Genomic DNA, 20,286 nt, shown 5'->3' on the forward strand with positions numbered 1-20,286 from the left:
TGATTTGCTGCAGTATTTCACAACTCTTTTACCGATATTCTTGTGTTGGGGGGAAGTAATTATCCTGACTTATCTTCTCATATTTGAAACTCGTTAAGCTCTTTAGTATAATTTTAGTTGGTTAAATTTAGTTTTAGTATAAAAACCATCACCAATTTATTGTGTGTTCGATAACCGGATTGTTAGATATTATTTGTGATTGATACGTTTAAATAGTCCTTGAGGAACGATATCTGGTATTTATTACTATATTACTTGTTTGCGATTGTGTACACTTGCACATTAGTATTTTTACGCACCAAGTTTTTGGCGCCGCTGCCGGGGACTATTTTAGTTATTAATTGCGAATTTGATATTCTCACAGTTTGGTTTTTGTTACTTCTGTTCTAACGGGAGTAAGTTTTTTGTGTTCATCAGGTCTCTTTGTGCATGAGCGAAAGACACCCAGTGGTATTTGATTTTGATCCTGAAATTGAGCGAACATTCAATAGAAGAAGAAAAGCACAACGCAAGATCAAGCAAACACTAGTAGCTATGGATGACAACGTTAATAATGGCGACATTCCAGCGGGTGCATTTATTGTGGATGATAAAGATCGTGCTATTCGGCAATATGCGGCACCCCGTTTCGAAGATTTAAATTCGGGGATCATAAGACCCAATATTCAAGCAACACAGTTTGAGTTGAAGCCGGTCATGTTCCAAATGCTTCAGACTATTGGTCAATTCAGTGGGATGCCTACCGAGGATCCTCACCTTAATCTTCGTCTATTCATGGAGATCAGTGATTCTTTCAAATTTCAAGGAGTACCTGAAGATGCTTTGCGCTTGAAATTATTCCCTTATTCTGTGCGAGACAGAGCTAGAACCTGGCTAAATTCTTTACCGGCAGGATCAGTCACAACATGGAATGATTTGACAGAAAAGTTCTTGAGCAAGTATTTTCCTCCCAATATGAATGCAAAGCTCCGGAATGAGATCAATTCGTTTCAACAGCAGGATGATGAATCTTTGTATGATGCATGGGAGAGATTTAAAGAATTACTCAGAAAATGTCCTCATCATGGTATTCTTCATTGCATTCAGATGGAGACTTTTTATAATGGTCTCAATGCTCAAACAAAGATGGTGGTGGATGCATCAGCAAATGGGGCTCTTCTCTCTAAGTCCTATAATCAGGCTTATGAAATTCTTGAGACAATTGCTACCAACAACTATCAGTGGCCATCTTCTAGAGCTCAAACAGGTAAAAAGGTAGCTGGAATCTATGATGTGGACTCTATAACTTCGATGAAGGCTCAACTAGCATCTATGGAGCATATGCTCAAGAATCTGAGCATGGGCAATAATCAATCTAAGGAGCAATCCCTCAGTTCACAGATTAATCAAACCAAGAATGTTTCTTGTGTATTTTGCGGTGAGGCTCATACTTATGATAGTTGTCCTTCAAATCCAGAGTCTGTCTTTTACATGGGAAATCAAAATAAGGGTGGCCCTTACTCGAATACTTACAATCAGTCATGGAGGCAACATCCTAATTTTTCTTGGAGCAATCAAGGGGCAAATTCTGGAACTTCAAATGGCAATGTAAAGTCCAATTATCCACCCGGATTCTCTCAACAAGCACCTCAGTCTAATTCACTTGAAAATATGTTGAAGGAGTACATCATCAAGAATGAAGCTAGTAGATCTCAGACTGAAGCTTTGGTCCAAAGTCAAGCGGCATCCTTACGAAACTTGGAGAATCAGGTTGGGCAACTAGCGAATGAGCTAAGGAATAGACCACATGGCACTCTCCCTAGCGACACCGAAAAGCCTAAGGGTGTTGGAAATGAGCATTGTAAAGCAATGACACTGAAAAGCGGAAAAGTTTTGGGGAACAATGCTACTGACGCCAAACATGATGATTCTGTTGAACCTAGTGGCAATGAGGAAATTTCTGATGATAAAGAAAGCGATAATGACAAGGTATCTCCACCAAGGGCTTCTCCTGAAAAATCACACATTCAGCCACAACCTCCATTTCCTCAACGGTTTCAAAAGCAAAAACAGGATGTTCAGTTCAAGAAATTTCTTGATGTTTTGAAGCAGCTTCACATTAATATTCCACTTGTAGAGGCTCTTGAGCAGATGCCTAATTATGTGAAATTCATGAAGGACATTCTTACAAAGAAGAGAAGGTTGGGGGAGTTTGAAACTGTAGCTCTAACTAAGGAGTGTAGCTCATTCTTGCAACATAAATTGCCTACAAAGATGAAAGATCCAGGGAGTTTCACTATTCCTTGCACTATTGGTGACTCTTATTGTGGGATGGCATTATGTGATTTGGGGGCTAGCATAAACTTGATGCCTATGTCGGTGTTCAGAAAATTGGGGATTGGAGAAGTTCGCCCTACTACTGTCACTCTTCAACTAGCTGATAGATCTCTTGCTCATCCAGAGGGAAAGATTGAAGATGTTCTGGTCAAGGTAGATAAGTTCATATTCCCTGCTGATTTCATCGTGTTGGACTATGAAGCTGATCGAGAGGTTCCCATTATCTTGGGAAGACCATTTCTTGCTACAGGAAGAACTCTCATCGATGTGCAAAACGGAGAGCTAACTATGAGGGTTCAAGATGAAAAGGTGACTTTCAATGTCTTTAAAGCAATGAAATATTCTGATGATGTAGAAGATTGCTCAGCTATCACCATATTTGATGAGCTAATTTCTGATAAATTAGACTCTAATTCTTCTCATGATCCTTTGGAGCAATTAATATTGAATGTTTCTCAAGAAGAAGATGATAATGTTGAACTCCTAGCTTGGTTGGAAGCTAATTCACAGGTTACAAAAACTAGGGGACGCTTTGAGTCGTTGGATCTGTCGTCAAGGGAGTTCAAGACTCCTAAGCCATCAATTGATGAACCACCAGAGTTAGAATTGAAAGCTCTTCCTGCTCATTTGAAATATGCTTATTTGGGACCTTCTTCCACTTTGCCTGTTATTATCTCTGCTGAATTATCTGCTACTCAAGAAGAGAAATTGGTAGAGATTCTGAAGAATCACAAGAAAGCTATTGGGTGGAGTATTGCAGATATCAAAGGTATTAGCCCTTCTATTTGCATGCATAAAATCTTATTGGAAGATGGTGCCAAAGGTTCAATTGAAGGCCAGCGCAGATTGAATCCTATTATGAAGGAAGTGGTGAAGAAAGAGGTAATCAAGTGGTTAGATGCTGGAATTATTTATCCGATCTCGGATAGTGCATGGGTGAGTCCAGTTCAGTGTGTGCCTAAGAAGGGTGGATTCACGGTGATAAAAAATGAAAACAACGAGTTGATACCTACGAGAACAGTCACCGGTTGGAGAATTTGCATTGATTATCGGAAGCTGAACAAAGCCACTAGAAAAGATCACTTTCCATTGCCCTTTGTTGATCAGATGTTAGATAGACTGGCTGGACGAGAGTATTATTGTTTTCTTGATGGGTACTCTGGCTATAATCAGATAACAGTTGCTCCCGAAGATCAACACAAGACTACTTTCACTTGTCCTTATGGTACTTTTGCCTTCAGAAGGGTGTCATTCGGGCTATGTAATGCCCCTCCAACTTTTCAAAGATGTATGATGGCTATCTTTTCAGACATGGTTGGTGACTTTCTAGAGGTATTTATGGATGATTTCTCAGTATTTGGGGATTCTTTTGATGATTGTCTTTATAACTTGGGGAAGGTTTTGGAGCGATGTGAATGCACCAATCTTGTACTCAATTGGGAAAAATGTCACTTTATGGTGAAGGAAGGAATTGTGTTGGGGCATAAAGTCTCAAGGAAGGGAATTGAAGTTGATAAGGCGAAGATTGAAGTCATCGAGAAGTTACCTCCTCCTTCCTCTGTGAAGAGCATTCGAAGTTTTCTTGGGCATGCAGGTTTCTACAGACGATTCATTAAAGACTTCTCCAAAATTTCTAAGCCTCTTTGCAAGTTATTGGAGAATGAGACTCCTTTTCTTTTTGACGAAGCATGTTCAAAGGCTTTCGAGGAATTAAAGCGAAGGTTGATTTCTGCACCTATTATCATTGCACCAGATTGGAGCTTGCCATTTGAATTAATGTGTGATGCTAGTGATTATGCCGTGGGAGCAGTCATGGGTCAAAGAAAGAACAAGGTATTTCATCCTATATACTATGCAAGTCGTACTTTGACTGGAGCTCAATTGAATTACACGGTGACTGAAAAAGAGCTTCTTGCCGTAGTATTTGCCTTTGATAAGTTTCGCTCTTATCTGGTTGGCACGAAAGTGATTGTCTTCACTGACCATTCGGCAATCAAATATTTAATTGCAAAGAAGGATGCAAAGCCTCGGTTAATTCGTTGGGTGCTTCTACTTCAAGAGTTTGATATCGAGATACAAGATAGAAAAGGTGTAGAAAATCAAGTGGCTGACCATTTATCGAGAATGGAGTACATTGATGAATCTTCCTCGATGATTCCTATCAAAGAGACATTTCCAGATGAGCAAATGTTTAAAGTACAACTCTCTGATTTTACACCATGGTATGCTGATTTTGCTAATTATCTAGCTACTGGATTGATGCCTCCAAATTTATCTAGCCAACAAAGGAAGAAATTCTTACATGACATGAAATCTTATTTTTGGGATGAGCCTTATTTGTTCAAACAGGGTGCTGATCAGATGATAAGAAGATGTGTTCCTGACTATGAGGTAGAAGATATTCTTTTCCACTGCCATTCATCTCCTTCTGGTGGACATTTTGGTGGACAACGCACAGCTGCAAAGGTATTGCAATCTGGTTTCTTTTGGCCTTCTTTATTCAAGGATGCGCATGCCTATGTTGTTAGATGTGATCGTTGTCAAAGGGTTGGAAATATATCAAGAAGGAATGAGATGCCTTTGACAAATATTCTTAAGGTAGAGTTGTTTGATGTGTGGGGAATTGATTTCATGGGCCCGTTTCCTCCTTCTTATAAAAATGAATACATCTTAGTGGCTGTTGATTATGTCTCTAAATGGGTGGAAGCTGCTGCCTACCCCACTAATGATGCAAAAGTTGTTGTCAAGTTCTTGGACAAACATATCTTCACTCGCTTTGGAACTCCACGAGCAATCATCAGTGATGAAGGTACGCACTTTGTGAATAAATTGTTAACCAATACATTGGCTAAGTATAATGTGAGACACAAAGTGGCTACAGCCTATCATCCTCAGACTAATGGACAAGCTGAGTTGTCCAATAGAGAAATCAAGGGTATTCTTCAAAAGGTTGTGAATCCGAACCGTAAGGACTGGTCTACAAGATTGGATGAGGCTCTTTGGGCATATCGTACTGCATACAAAACTCCGTTGGGTATGTCTCTGTACCGCTTAGTTTTTGGGAAAGCGTGTCATTTACCGGTTGAGCTTGAACATAAAGCTTATTGGGCTCTGAAAAATTTAAACTTTGACATGCAATTGGCCGGTGAAAAAAGAATGTTACAACTTGATGAGTTAGATGAACTCAGATTCTTCTCTTATGAGAATGCTAAGCTCTACAAGGAGAAGACAAAGAAATGGCATGATAAGGGCATTCAATCTCGAGTGTTTGAAGTGGGGCAACAAGTCTTATTATTTAACTCGAGGCTAAAATTATTTCCCGGCAAGTTAAAATCTAGGTGGTCTGGACCCTTCACAATCTTGAAAGTATATCCCTATGGAGCTGTGGAACTGCGCGATAATCAAGGGGGTGAATTTAAAGTAAATGGTCAAAGGTTAAAGCATTACTGGGGAGGTCAAGTTGCTCGTGACAAGACCTCTATTGATTTGGTGGAGTCTTGAAAAGAAGGTACGTCTAGCCAAAGATGTTAAAGAAAAGCGCTTCTTGGGAGGCAACCCAATGTGTTTGTAAGTTAATATATTATAATATATTTTTGCAATTTTTTTTTTTAGGAACTTAGATTATTTTTTATTTTCTGTTTTTTTTACTCCCGCGAGATGCCTTGATGAATTTTGTGAAGTGTTTCAGGTATTTTTGGAGCTGTAATAATTTATTTGAGACATTTCGCGTCTTATTTAAATTTAAAGTTCATGACTTTGAAAGTCTCAGGAGTATTAAAAAAAAAAAAAACAGTGATTGTACTTGCTGATTTGTATTCCTGAGGGGCGGCTAGACAGTAGAGTTGGAACGGGCGGCGTTAATTTTCTGCCGGCCGTACGGATGCTTCTGCGCAATGCTTATTTCATCAGTAGATTTCGCACGGTAGGCAGTCAGCCTGCTGGCCGTGCAATTCATTCTGCCCACGCTGCTCTAATTCTTCTCTTCAACTCGATTCTTCATCGCCTAGGCTTTGGGCTTTGGGCTGAAAGCCCATCCATATTCCAATAGCCAGCCCATTTGTGCCTTAATCCTATTTCTGTTATAATGTGCGTGTACATCAAGCCAATCTGTGTACATTTGTGCAGGCCCAGCCCGCTGGCCCCACTCCGGTTCAGCCCATGAGAACTCCATAACTCGCATATATGCTGAAAGGCTTTTCATTGCTTGAAATATATGGGTTACTGTTGCGGCCCAGACCATCTGATCTGCCAGATTTCTTGCATGGTTAAAAAGGAAAGAAATTGTGGTTGGAGCTAGGAATTGAACCTTGGACCTCTACAAACTTTGTGAGCCACCATACAGCCACTGTGCCAACTGCTGTTGCTGTTAGCTAAGTGAATCAAATTAATAAAGAGTTATGGAGCCTGAATCAATTCACAGATTACAATTCAGGGGAGTTTTCTTCTCAACTTTTTAATAATATTATTATTAATTATTAATATTATATTATATTATATATTATTATTATTTTTATATTCATTGAGGACAATGAACCACTTAAGTGTGGGGAGAGGTGTTCATCATATAAAAAAAAAAAAAAATTATTAGTATAGTTTATAAAAATTGTTTTGCCTTGTCTCATATTAGTTGCATTAATTGTTGAGCATATAGATGCATGTTTTTTTTAGTAGAACTTATTATTTTTTTTATTTTAATTTTTAGGTGCATTTTCATAATTCCATGAATGTTTGTTATACCATGTTGACATCCGATGATGATTTATTGTGCATAATGTCTTGGTTAGTAATCTTTATTATATGTGATGTTGTGCATGCTTAAAAGTTGTTTGTGCGGATATTTTAATTACACTATATAATGCTCTAGAGACAAGATCTTAGACCAGCTTATTTCTTGAGTTTTAGCTATGAGCCGAGCGTAGAATTTTGACTATTCCCTTTTGAGCTTAGAGTTTATAATTCTTAAGTGAGGGGGAACTTTGGGATATACATGCCTTTCTAGAAAAAAAAAATGACAAAAAAAATAGTAGCAATAAAGTTCACAAAAAAAAAATGGTGGTATAATTGACTAGGTTGAGCTCATTAATACTCGAGTAACTAAGTCTGAGGGGACTTTGTTCCTAGTAACCTAAAGCCTTTATGGTTTGGGATTGCTGACCCAACACTCGCTAAATGGGTATTAGTGCATAAATCTTTAGGGATCTCAACCATTGCACGGTCAAATAAGCCACCTAATTCGCATGTGTGAACAATTTGGTTGGTGAAGTCTTATGGTGGTCGTAACTCACTTACCCTGAGAAGCGTCCTGACCTTAGACCGAGCACATACACACCAAATAATAGGTAGTGAAAAAATATATAGGAGAGGCATGAAAGTTCCTTGGTGACCCTAAGCGAGAGTTGACGCTAATGTAACGGAGTGTTTAAGCATTATTCTGATTAACGACTCATGATTAAGACTCTGTTGAAGTTTGTTGGTCTCTATTTTGTTTCACTAAAGAGCATGTTGAACACACACGATGCACTCCGCACTTGCAATGAAAGAGTAGCATGACTAATATGTGAGATAGATGAAGACCTTGACTGTTGCATTTTCTGAGGATTATATGTTAACAAGGTTGATACTTGCATGATTGGAGTTGTGATATATTCATTTAGTTTGCATTCATGTATTTTGCATATTTGAGACTTGGCACACAAAAAAATGGATTTTGTGGGTATATTCACTATAAACCCTCACGAGACCTTACTCGTCCACTAGAGCTGTCTAGGGGTTTAAAGGGCTTGTTGCATATGCCAAATGCAACCGTGATCACCTACGGAAGTGGTACTAGTTAGTTTAGACATAGTTTTTTGTTTTTTCTTTGCCCGAGGACGTGCAAAATACTAAGTGTGGGGATGTGATAAGCGTGCATTTTATCCTAATATTGTCCCTGTATTTTAGTTATTTTGTATTTAATTGGATTTTTATTTAATAAATATTAATGTTTTATTGTAGGATGCAAGGAATTCTAATTAAATATGGATTGGAGTTTAAGTGGCAACAATTGGTGATTAATTCGAATAAAATTCGGATTTTGAAGCTAGCTGCGCAGCATTCACTGTTTGGGCCATATCTAGATTTCTAGATGTCCAAATCAGGCTATTTAAGAGCCCACGCGAAGCTTAGAACAAGGCCTTTAATTCAGAGGTGGACTTGCATTTTTATCCCAGTCTAATCAGCCCAGAATCAGAGTCAAAAAGTCAACTGCGAATTTCCACTTTTGGGAATTCTATTCTGATTCGGAAATCTCCTTGTATTTTCATTAATTCATTAAAAAATACTTTTAATAGAGATATTAGGGATTAATATTGAGACCTAATTAGAGAGAGACACGGTACGAAATAGAGAGTGGAGGCTCGAGCAAGAAGAGGAAGCAGAAGCGAGACGGAAGAGATTTCAGCCATTGAAGACATTCAGTGGATTTGTTTCTTCATCTCTTTGTTTAGAATCCTCTCCTTAACTCTTGTTATCATGAACATGTTCTCTTTATATTTGGTTGATTTTGAGATTTTGAGTATGAACTAATTGTATAAAGTTGGGATTTTTATGGAACCCTAGCATGAGGATTTTGGTGTTTTGTTAAGAATATTGTATGCAAATTTGTGGTTTACTCATTCAAGTGTTTTTCATGTTAATACTTGCTATTGCCTGATCAACTCTAGTGGGTTATCGAGTTAATCATAATACTGAGAGGGTTATGATTAATTGACACAAAACTTGAATGGTGCATGATTATATCTTTTGATTATAATTTAGTTACGGTATAGACATATATTGTGACCATGCATAGCTTTGTGAATTGATGCTTAATTGGATTCCGAATATTAAATTGGCATAGACATATGTTAGTTTATTTGTAGGAATTATACCATAGTGATTTCGAGAGAAGCCTATGACCATTGAATTCTAGCTAGTAAATTGTGATTTGCTGCAGTATTTCGCAACTCTTTTACCGATATTCTTGTGTTGGGGGGAAGTAATTATCCTGACTTATCTTCTCATATTTGAAACTTGTTAAGCTCTTTAGTATAATTTTAGTTGGTTAAATTTAGTTTTAGTATAAAAACCATCACCAATTTATTGTGTGTTCGATAACCGGATTGTTAGATATTATTTGTGATTGATACGTTTAAATAGTCCTTGAGGAACGATATCTGGTATTTATTACTATATTACTTGTTTGCGATTGTGTACACTTGCACATTAGTATTTTTACGCACCAACTGCACATGTTTTACTGCGCTCATGATTATTACTCTCTTTTCTCCATCCCACTAACATTCATCTACCAGTTAAAATCTGACAGGTGTCCAAGTGAACAAAGAGCCCAAGCGTGTCCAGCTAAACAAAATCTGAAGAGTTTATCATCAGATTTTAGTGCTCATTCTGCACTTATACACTTAATCTTTACACACACTCTCTCAACAAACTCTCACTCTCTTCTCTCTGAAATTCAAATTTTCTCACACACACTTCCTCAAACACCTTCTTTCTTAAACTCTGTTCTAATGGCCACTACAGCATTCATCTTTGCAGGTGTGGAATTTGTTACCAATAACCATGCCGCTATTCTAAACACTGCCGACGCTCCAAGGGATTATCATCCCATGCAGCAATTTCTGGCACAGAGTGCCATTGCTACCGCTCTCACCGCTCCTGCCAGACTCTCAGGAAGCCAGATCATCAATTTCTGGAGGACGGGCAAATATGACAATGGTGGTGAAGATGGATCACCATCGATTGTGTTTTCATATGGAGGGGAGGAATATTTTGTTACTCCAGCCACAGTCAGAACAGCATTCAACCTGCCAGAACTAGACACTGCTTACATCACTAATGGAGATGCAAATCTGAGAACAATGATGACTGATTTGGGCTACAGTGAATCACTTGACAAATTGGGACAACTGAAGCGCCCAGGGCTCAGAAGGGAATGGAGTTTCTTTTTCGACTGCATCACCAGGGCATTTCAAAAGAAGTCTACAAACTGGGATACCATTCCAATGGACATGCTGCAGATTGGGTATTCTCTGATCTACTCTACTAATTTTGATTTTGGTAGATTAGTTCTTAGAAATATTGGTGAAAGAATGCATGAGAATAGACAAGTCATATATTTCTCAAGATTCTGTCAATTATTGTTTAATACAACTGTTGGTGAGGTAGATTTTGGTGTTGATGATGAAATCAAGCCATTCAGGCTTCATAAAAGAGTGTTTAAGGACCTCATCTCCAAGGATGAGAAGTATCCAATTCAGAGACCTCTTCTGATTCCAGCTCAAGTTAGAGCTAGGATGGACATGCCCCCAGTACAACAACCACAACAACCTCAACCTCCAGTCTCTCCTACAATCCCCAAACAACCCAGAACTTCTGCATCCAAGTCCAAGAGGGCTGCAAAGTCTGATGCAGCCCCCTCCACTGCCAAAAGAACAAGAACCTCTGTTGCTACACATGTTCTGAAAGCAAACTCTGATGTGCCGACAAACGCTGATGAGCCAGTAAACTCTGAGGCTCATTTAAACTCTGAGGCTCAAGTAAACTCTGAGTCTCAAGCAAACTCTGATATTCCAGTAAACACTGAAGCTGCTTCTCCTCCAAAGCAGAAAAGAAGGAGGCTTGTTGCAGCATATGAATATGATGATTTGGAACCTACTCCTGCAACAACCTCTGAACCTGTTCAAACTAGTCCTCAACCAAAGCCAGCCAGATTCAAAAGAAGGGCTCACAAGCCTGCAAGGACAAAGGTACCCATCACAGAGATAACAGATTTCACTCTTGAGGAAGAGCAAGCACCATCTACCACACTACCAGAACCTTCTCAAGCTCTGATGGTACTTCCTCTTCAGGCTGTTCCAATCTCTGATGGTGCTACAGCATCTACTACATCCTCTGAAGTAGATGAAGAAATAAAGTGTTGTTAGGTCCAAAGTATCGTAGAAGGGGGGTTGAATACGATACTCACTACAATTTAAAATTCTTTCGAATCTTGCGGATAAATAAATTGCAGTCCTGTAATGGGTTTCGTGTTCCGGATATTTATTGGGTCGGTTTCTGAGGATATGAAAATATTAAACCAACACATAATATTTTCCAAGGTATGTCTGTATATTGATAAATACCTCGAAGGGTGCTATAAATCCAAACCCGAAGGTTGGCTACAATGGCTACTACTACTTACACTCACAAACCCTAGCTTCTAAATATATTATAATACAAAACTAAGCTAGAGTTTATTTGTGTGTAGTAGTGTGCAAGGCACAAAGCCATTCCACCATAAAGGTGGTGAAGAGTGTTACAAATGAGAACAAAATCCATGGGTATTTATAGGCTTTTCATAAACTAACCCTGGTTAACAAATAGTATTGGCGCCAGGATGAAGTTGCGCTAGAAGTTGGCAAAGTAAACTTGCGCCACCTTCATTTATGAACTTGCGCCTACTGTGTCCCTTGTAGCAGTCATGACTTAGAAATTTATCTAAGTCACAATAAACTTGCGCCAAGTACTTTGAAGTTGCGCCTGGAGACCACTGTTCTCTCTCCTTGAACTTGCGCTTGATTAGAGTGTGCCCTAGGGATGGAGTTGGCGCTTGTACATTGTTCTCAGCAAGAAGCGCCACTTAGGGTTTTACTATTCTGCCCATGCAAGTTGCGCTCCATATATCTGTACCCTGTGCTTCCCTGTTCTCTCTCCAAACTTGCGCCATATAGAAGTAGCAGACACCAGACTTAGTTTTTGTTTAAGCAAAAACAAACTTGCGCCTTCTTCTTGTTCCATAGGAGAATATGACTTAGAGATTTTCATGGGAAGGAGGAACTTGCGCCTCACAGTGTGTTCCTTGTGCTCACAGTGAAGAGCAGTACTGCCTTAGTCGATTTTCATAACATACATATACATGCAAAGCCATGCAAACCCTAGAGTGCCCTAGACACATGACATCTCCCAACATGCATGCATATAATATATAATATAATATATTATGTTGTGATTATATTAATAAATAAAAGTATATATAAATATATACACACATATATATTTTATTTATATGAACATATAATAATATATGTACATATATTTAAATATATTCTCATATATTTAAATATATATAATATATAATTATATGTAAATACAAATGTAAATATATATAAATATATATAGATAGATATATATTGTTATTTATAAATATCAATATAAACATAAATATATAAAGAAAAGTATATATAAATATATACATATATATAATATTTATATAAACATATAGTAACATATATATACACATATATTTAAATATATTCTCATATATTTAAATATATATAATATACATATAACTATGTGTAAATATAAATATAAATATATATATAAAGATATATATAACTCTCTCTAAATATACATATATTTATGCACATAATATAATATATATATATACACTTAATTATATAATTGCTTATGTAAAATATAAATACATATATTATATACATATATATATATTTATTTAAATATACATACATATAAATATACATATACATATGTTTAAAAAAAAACATATATACATATATATTATATATATTATATTTAATTAAATATACATATATACATATATATAAATATATTTGTACATATACAAATATATAAGTGCACACATATAAAAGATAGGTCACTTCCTGATATGGCTTTGTGTGGAAGCTTGACATATGGCATTTGAGCAGAGACTTTGGCATAGCTGATGGAGACTAGACATTTGACTTGGCTTGGCTTTGGAACAAATGACTTGTTATGACTAGATCAATTCTTCGATCGATAAATACTTTGCAAAGCTCCGTACGTGCTGACGCTTAGTGCACTGGTCTGGTTCACAAGCGACTAACACTGAAGTCAAACATTGTACCGTCTTTGTCGGCAAACATTGATCAGTCGGTTCCGGGTTAGTTTATGCTTCAGTTTGTTGATTATAATTAACCAACCAAGATATATAAAAATATCTTGCTTCAGGGGTTGCACTGAAATCTTTAGAGTACTTGGACAACATCTTCATTGCTTCCACAATCTTGAATACTTCAATCTTTATTCTTCACTGAGGCATGAACATATTAATGAACTTCTTCCAGTGAACTTATTCCTTCAAGACTGTAGATGGCTTCTTCAACCTTTGTCTTCGTATCTTCCGATTCCTGTGCAGGCGTAGTGTTATTTACTTGTCCTGTTCTATTGTTGAGTTATCATCCCTATGTAACAGATAGGGTTGTCTTTACATTTAGACTTACAATCTCCCCCTATTTGTTTGTTAATCATAACAAGCAAATCCTCTGGAGGATAACTCAACTAACACTAGAAAAAGTAAAGTCCTGGACTAGTAAATAATGCTACAAAGTTTCTGGATCATATAATACATTTCCAGATTTCATGAATAGAAATAACAGATGTGCATATCACCTTTATTTCTTTGGTTTTTGCTTACCTGCCAGATAATCCTCATAGTCTGTCTTGAAGAGAATTCAAAACATTCCATTATGCAAAGAATAATCAGCAGCTTCATTGAATTCTCCAGTGGTAATGAATAAGTTCTTGTCTACCACTTACTGAAGAATAGATGTATCACTTTATACTTCTCCTCCCGTTACCTTGATCAGGTTCCCCTTGGTGATAAGTAGCTATCTCCCCTTAGATGAAAGATCAATCCTCCTCCTTAGCTGAAGAAGAATCTCCCCCTCAGTAGTACACAGCTAAAGAGTAGTTTAATCCCCCTTAGTTGTAGACAATAGAAGAAAGCTAACTTACTTTTTCTTCCACCTTTCATATATTCCCCCCCTAAATATATTCTCCCCCTTAGTTGTGGAATCCTCCGAGGATATGTGGTATCAAATATGGTCAAGGAACGTGTCCAATACATCCTGTACCAAAAGATAATATCCTCGTAGAGAACTAAACAACGCTAAAGCTGGGGTCGAAGAAAGAGTTCAGAAGAAGGGTTTACTTTGATTGGGTTGGTCCCTATGCTGAAAGAATAGGTTCCAAACGGAAAAGTAATAAATAAAAACTGACATTCCAGTAACAACATCCACTTTGTATTTAGGTATAAATTTGGTAATTAGTGGGTGTCTCACTAAAATGTTCTGCAGGTGTATCACTCAACACTCAATTTTCTCTCGGTTTTTGGGTAAGGGTGTCACTCACGAGTTCTGTAAGTGTATCCCTCCACACAAATACTGAGCTTCCAAAATGCTGAGTACCTGCAAGAAAATCACCTTAGCCACCCTTAAAGGGGGTCACCGGTGGTGCAATGGGAGTTCGTAATTCCCAGTCCCTGTAGACTCATCAGATAAATCCGAATCATGGTCCACAAGTTGCCAACCACTAAGTGGCTTATCCAATTAAGGATCCAGAGTTGTTTGATCTGGGAGGTTAGACAAAGGCATAATTATGGCAAAGGCCTAAGTCCTCCTCAATGTCTGTGAAGACACTTGATTCAAGAGAATCATCAACCATAAGTTCACACCGTGAAATGGAATGAACCGTAGTTGCTTCCGTCAATTCTTTCAACAACTTGTGAGCTTTCAATACCAATTATTATTATATGTACCTCACAAGTGTTTCACTCTTCTCAAAATCCTATGTGTTTGCACTCACTCATGCTCACATATTTCTCATTCTGATGTCTCACTGGTTCTTCTCAGAATCTCACCAAGTGTTTAACTCTCAGTGTTTGGCTCACAGTGTTTCTCTCAGCACTCAAAGTATGGTCTTCTGTACCTGCATGAGAAAATCACCATAGCCCCTTCAAGAGAGGTCACTGGCGGTGCAATGGGGTTTCGTAAATCCCCGATCCTCAACTGACTCATCAATAAATTGACTCATAGTCATAGAGTTGCCGATCTCCTATAAATAGAAAATCCATTCCGATTGGATCCAGATCTGTTCTTATCTGGGGAGGGAGACGAGAATCCTGAAGATTTGGCAATTGAGATCCTCGTTTCCTCCTTACACCTGTAAAGGCATCAACCATCTTATTTACCGTAAAATGGTAAATGAAGAAGTTGCTTCTGGAACAAAACCTTTAACCTTACTGCGCACTCTCTTGTATTGTGTCCATAAGATTTTCTGTTTAGGTTCTTCATCAGAGTGATTACTGATGATGTGCTTGACTCAATACAAGATGCTCTGGCTGACGAGCGAATTTCAATGGACTCATCCTGTTGAGAGAATGATTCCAGAGACTGTTTAATTGCCTTTTCAGCTCTATATTCTTTTGGGAGAATACAGATGAGCAACAGTTACCTCAAGTTTGAAAACACCTTTTCTCCTTGAGAGGTAGAGCTGTGGGTACACTATCCCTCACATCCTTATTTGCTGCAACGAGTACAGTTTCTCCCTCATTGATTTTTTGTTTGAAAAGTTCCTTATTACTCCAGGGGGAAAGTTGGGATGTGTTCTGAATTTGGTTTTGTAGTCTGGGATAAAGATTGTTGGTTTTCAACCTTATGACTATCTAGGAAAGCCAAGAGGCTGATTAAGTTCCGAAGAACAGAAGGAGATATAAATGCATTTTAGAAAATCTATGATTTTGAATGAGAGCAATTGCATTTAATCTTTTGAGGAAAAATGAATCAGTTGTGATTGTAAAAATAATTTTCATAAAGAATGACAATCACAACCGATGAAAGAATCAAAGTTTTCCATTAAAAACTGGTTTGAGTACGAGAGTCTGAATCTATGCATAAAAGGTTTAAATGAACTTGTCTTTGAAAAAGACACAGACTCCTGTTTCTCACTACAATTTTAAAAAGAAAACAAGAAAATTTATGCGCTACAGTGTATAAAGCACTCACCACAATAATTAGTGAAAAGGCCTCATACTAGCACATCGTCAAAACAGACGCTACAAGTGACAAAGATCACCAAGTACACAAATACAAGATAATCAATGTATCGTCCTATGACGCTACATGTATAGATGCAAAATATTCTAAGAAATATTTATGAGATAGAGTAGTGGATACCAATTGTTGAAATCTATTGATAAGAAAATTTCTTTGAAGAAACTCACCACTCCAAAACATAAATATGAGACAGAATAAAGATTATGTTGTCTCCCTTGTACTCAGAATATTAAGCACCTAAAATATATTAGCACCAGTGGTTTTAAGAAATATGCAACAATATTTCACCAGTGCCAATACATCACAATCAATTCACAAATAAAACATCAATAAAGCATCAGAAATAGATACCAATTAAATATTTCAAAAATGAATTAATCATGCATCTATTATTCTATCAAAGTCAATCATGAAACAAATAAGCATATAATTGTCATGGATCACAATTTAACTAAGATAAAATAATAATTACCTACGCAATATCATATAATTATCATATCAGCATATAACAACTAAAATCATGACAATCATACAAAGATATTCGCAAGCCCGAGGGAAAGTTGAAGAAAAATTCACAAGTCCTATACATGTAAGCATTGAGTACAAGTAAACTCACACAACTCCTCGCAGAAAAATATTAACTATTAATATTAGTGATCTACATATAAGCATGCAATAATATCACTAACACTAAAAGTATCACAACTATAAGCAGTTAGACATGAAATAAAATACCAATTAATAAATCATCAAATATCTAACACAAATAGCTATGCTTCAAATATATACACTAATATAAATGGATTTAGCCTAGAGAGAATCTAAGTAACTCCACAAATACTAGTATATCATGACTAAATTCTAACTAGATTCAAACTAGATACCAATTACTGATACAAGTCACAAGTCTAGAAACGAATAAGTCATGCTTCAAATGTTATACCTATAAAAATGAATTCAACCTAGAAAATAATCCTAAGTATGTTCACAAATACAGATATATCACAACTTGATTATGACAAAGTTCTCTACTAGATACCAATTGTTAAATAGGTATAGATCAAGAAAGATAACATAATTAAGTCATGCTTCATGTCATCTCTAATCATTTAAATCATGAACAAATAAGTCACTTAATTGTCATGCAACACAATTTAAATAATTTGAAATAACAAACACTCATGCTAAAACATATAATCACCATCTAAGCATGCAAAACAATAAATATGGCAATCACATATAATAGCAAAAAGCACGAGGTACTGGATTTTAAATAAATTCACAAGTCCTATATATAGACAATTTAATACTCATGAATTCATTTAAGAAATACGATAGACATGCTCATGAAAGAAGTAATACCTTATAGAAAATATAGTATGTGATCTACTTGCAGTTTAAGTAAAGTGATAAGTTGAATACCTCTGAGACTTGACATTTCAGTTGATGTACCTTTCTTGTACTGATTAAGTCCAGTGGTTGTTGGCATAAGTCTTGGCAGGTCTAGAATCTTCCAAAATGCGCATATTCAAAAGATCCTTGACTTCCTTTTATTGCCATCATTCTTTAGGCTAACTAGTAGACCATGAAGAATTGCAACTTTCCAACAAACTTATCATATCACTAATCTTCATTCACTTAACAATTATCTTGCACAAGTGACATTAGTCCACATATAATATAATCATGGTATCACAGCACAGATAGTTGTATTGTGTGTGCCTTGTATCATGAGAGGTAATAATTTGGATACCAAATATGACTCTAGCAAACAGATATTAAAATAATATGCTAGTCAGAAGTCATACCATGTCCGTGACGATCATCAGGTCTTGGATAACAACTCATAGAGAGCTGGTGAAGAAAGAGCATACAAATTCTGTTGGATCTGCAACTGCAAAGTCCTTGAAATGTTGCATGAAGCTTCATCCTCTAGCTCACTATAATATCCTGAACCCGAGTCTCGTCAATGGTGCTTTAGTTCAATAATGAAGATCGTTGAGTCCCTAAGATGTAGAGTCCTGAACTTAAAGATTCTGTTTCCATCATCTTCATAACCTTCTTCTTTGTAATAACTCTAAGCAACCAAATTTGGCTTGTCCCTCGTAACAGAGCCAAAATTATCCAGTTGGAATCTGAATACCCGACAAGTACTAGGTACCAAATTGTCTTTAGGTCAGGGTATCAGAATCCGCACAATCTGCTTTTCAAATTGATTGAGATCATCTTGCTGTGCAATCACTCAATCTGGATCCCTTTAAGAGCTTCTGAATCTTCCTCAAGTTTCACTTCAGATTGAAACTCAAAGAAATAACATCCTTTCACAATAGCTCTCCCAGTCTTCACTTCACCGTTAGGAACATTTAAGAACTAGAACCCGGGAATGATATTGACTCCAAACCCTTTGTCTAAGCAGATACGTTTTTTATATGTCTTGTTCATCTTGTGTGGTGTTGAGTTTGACTAGTGGATCTACCAAATGCTCCCCCTAAGCTGTTGCTGGGATTTCTTTAATAATCCTTATCCTTGCAAAGAGATTCCGCTTGGATCTGAATCATCATTATACCAATAATATCACCTTTAACAGCTTGGAGCAAAGTGTTGTTCAACGTCCCATCCAGACTTACAATCACCTTCTGTTGATCAATCATAATCACCCTGTAGACTATAGACTCCATTGAGTAGCTGAGGAAAATATTCTTTGATTTTCAAATGCAAGACTTTCAAAGAGGCATTTTCCTCCAAACACATACCAAGAGTTAGTGTTTGCTTCTGATTGGCCACTGAAAGAATGGTGTCTTTCTGGATTTATCAATGATCAGGGTTCATCTTGATCAACCTTCATTTGTGACATCTTGTCCTTCGAACACATATGAACAACACAAAAGACTCTAGAGTAGTCAACGATCATCACAAAAAGATATCTGGCTTTGTTGTAGATATAACATTAACTGATCCGTAGAAATCCATATGTATCATCTGAAGCGGCTCAGAAATGTTGATCATATCTTTGCTTCTTTGTGATGCTCCTTCGACTTCCCTATTGACATACCTCATAATCTTCATTCATAATGAATTCCAGATGAGGTAGTCCTCTCACCAATTCTCTTCTTACGAATAGAAAGAGCTCCTTGTTTTGACATACAAGTGCGAGAGCTTCAGATGCTATAGCTAACACTTATCTGATGAAGCTTTACTACCGAGACAGCTCACTCCATCTTCAGTTAAAGTTATATATTAGCTACGAGCAAATTCACATCCTTCCTGATTTGAGATAAAACACTATTCCATTAACTGACATAATGTCCTTTGTTAGAGAACAGTCTGATACTAGGAATTTGTGTGCTTTGACTCTTTCAAGAAAGATATGTTTCCATGATGACATTCCAGGAAAACAGGCATGTCCCGTAAGAGAATCTTTGTTGTCATCTTTCAAAGATTATTGACGGAACTGCTCACACAATCACATTTGCTAACAGGGTACTTTTTGTGAATCATATGATTTCAGCTACTCAGCAAACAGAGTGCACCAAAAATCATATGGATCATATGTAACCTGCAATCACAAATGGAAAGAGTTCTATGGTCCCCAATCATAACTGGGTCCGGATGGATTAGAGATTTTTCTTTAACAATGGTAACAACAGAAGCAACCTTAACATGCTAATTCTTATCTAGACATTGCCCTAATGTGATTCTCAAACATGCTTTTCTAAAATCAATGCAAGTACAAAGACATGCATTCATGACATGAAAATAAGCAGACATGATGTTGAATACACATGGCAAACAATCAAAGATAAGACAAGAGCAAGACAGGCAGTCATGCAATTCAGAGGATTCAGTACTCTCTACTTAAACCAATTAACACAAGTGCAACAGGTATAAAGTAGAATTACATATATTCAATAATCTTCTAAGAGCATAATGATCTGATTCCAATCTGTTGTTATATGGCATTATACTATCTCTATTACCTAAGTCAGTTTTAGATCTAACATGAAGTTCTAAAATTTCTACTGACACAAGGTAGACATTCCATCATAGAACAAATAAA

The 20,286-nt window shown here is 36.9% G+C and overlaps 1 non-coding gene across 1 annotated transcript; it reads right to left on the bottom strand.

Annotated features, from left to right (window-relative positions):
* Positions 1 to 963: 963 nt before the first annotated feature.
* On the bottom strand, positions 964 to 1,070 carry LOC135146918 (small nucleolar RNA R71). Its single transcript, XR_010284011.1, has one exon. It is a non-coding gene; the product is annotated as a small nucleolar RNA R71 (small nucleolar RNA).
* Between the last annotated feature and the right edge of the window lie 19,216 nt (positions 1,071 to 20,286).

Source organism: Daucus carota, chromosome 5 (assembly GCF_001625215.2).
Source record: "Daucus carota subsp. sativus chromosome 5, DH1 v3.0, whole genome shotgun sequence".
Lineage (NCBI taxonomy): Eukaryota > Viridiplantae > Streptophyta > Magnoliopsida > Apiales > Apiaceae > Daucus > Daucus carota.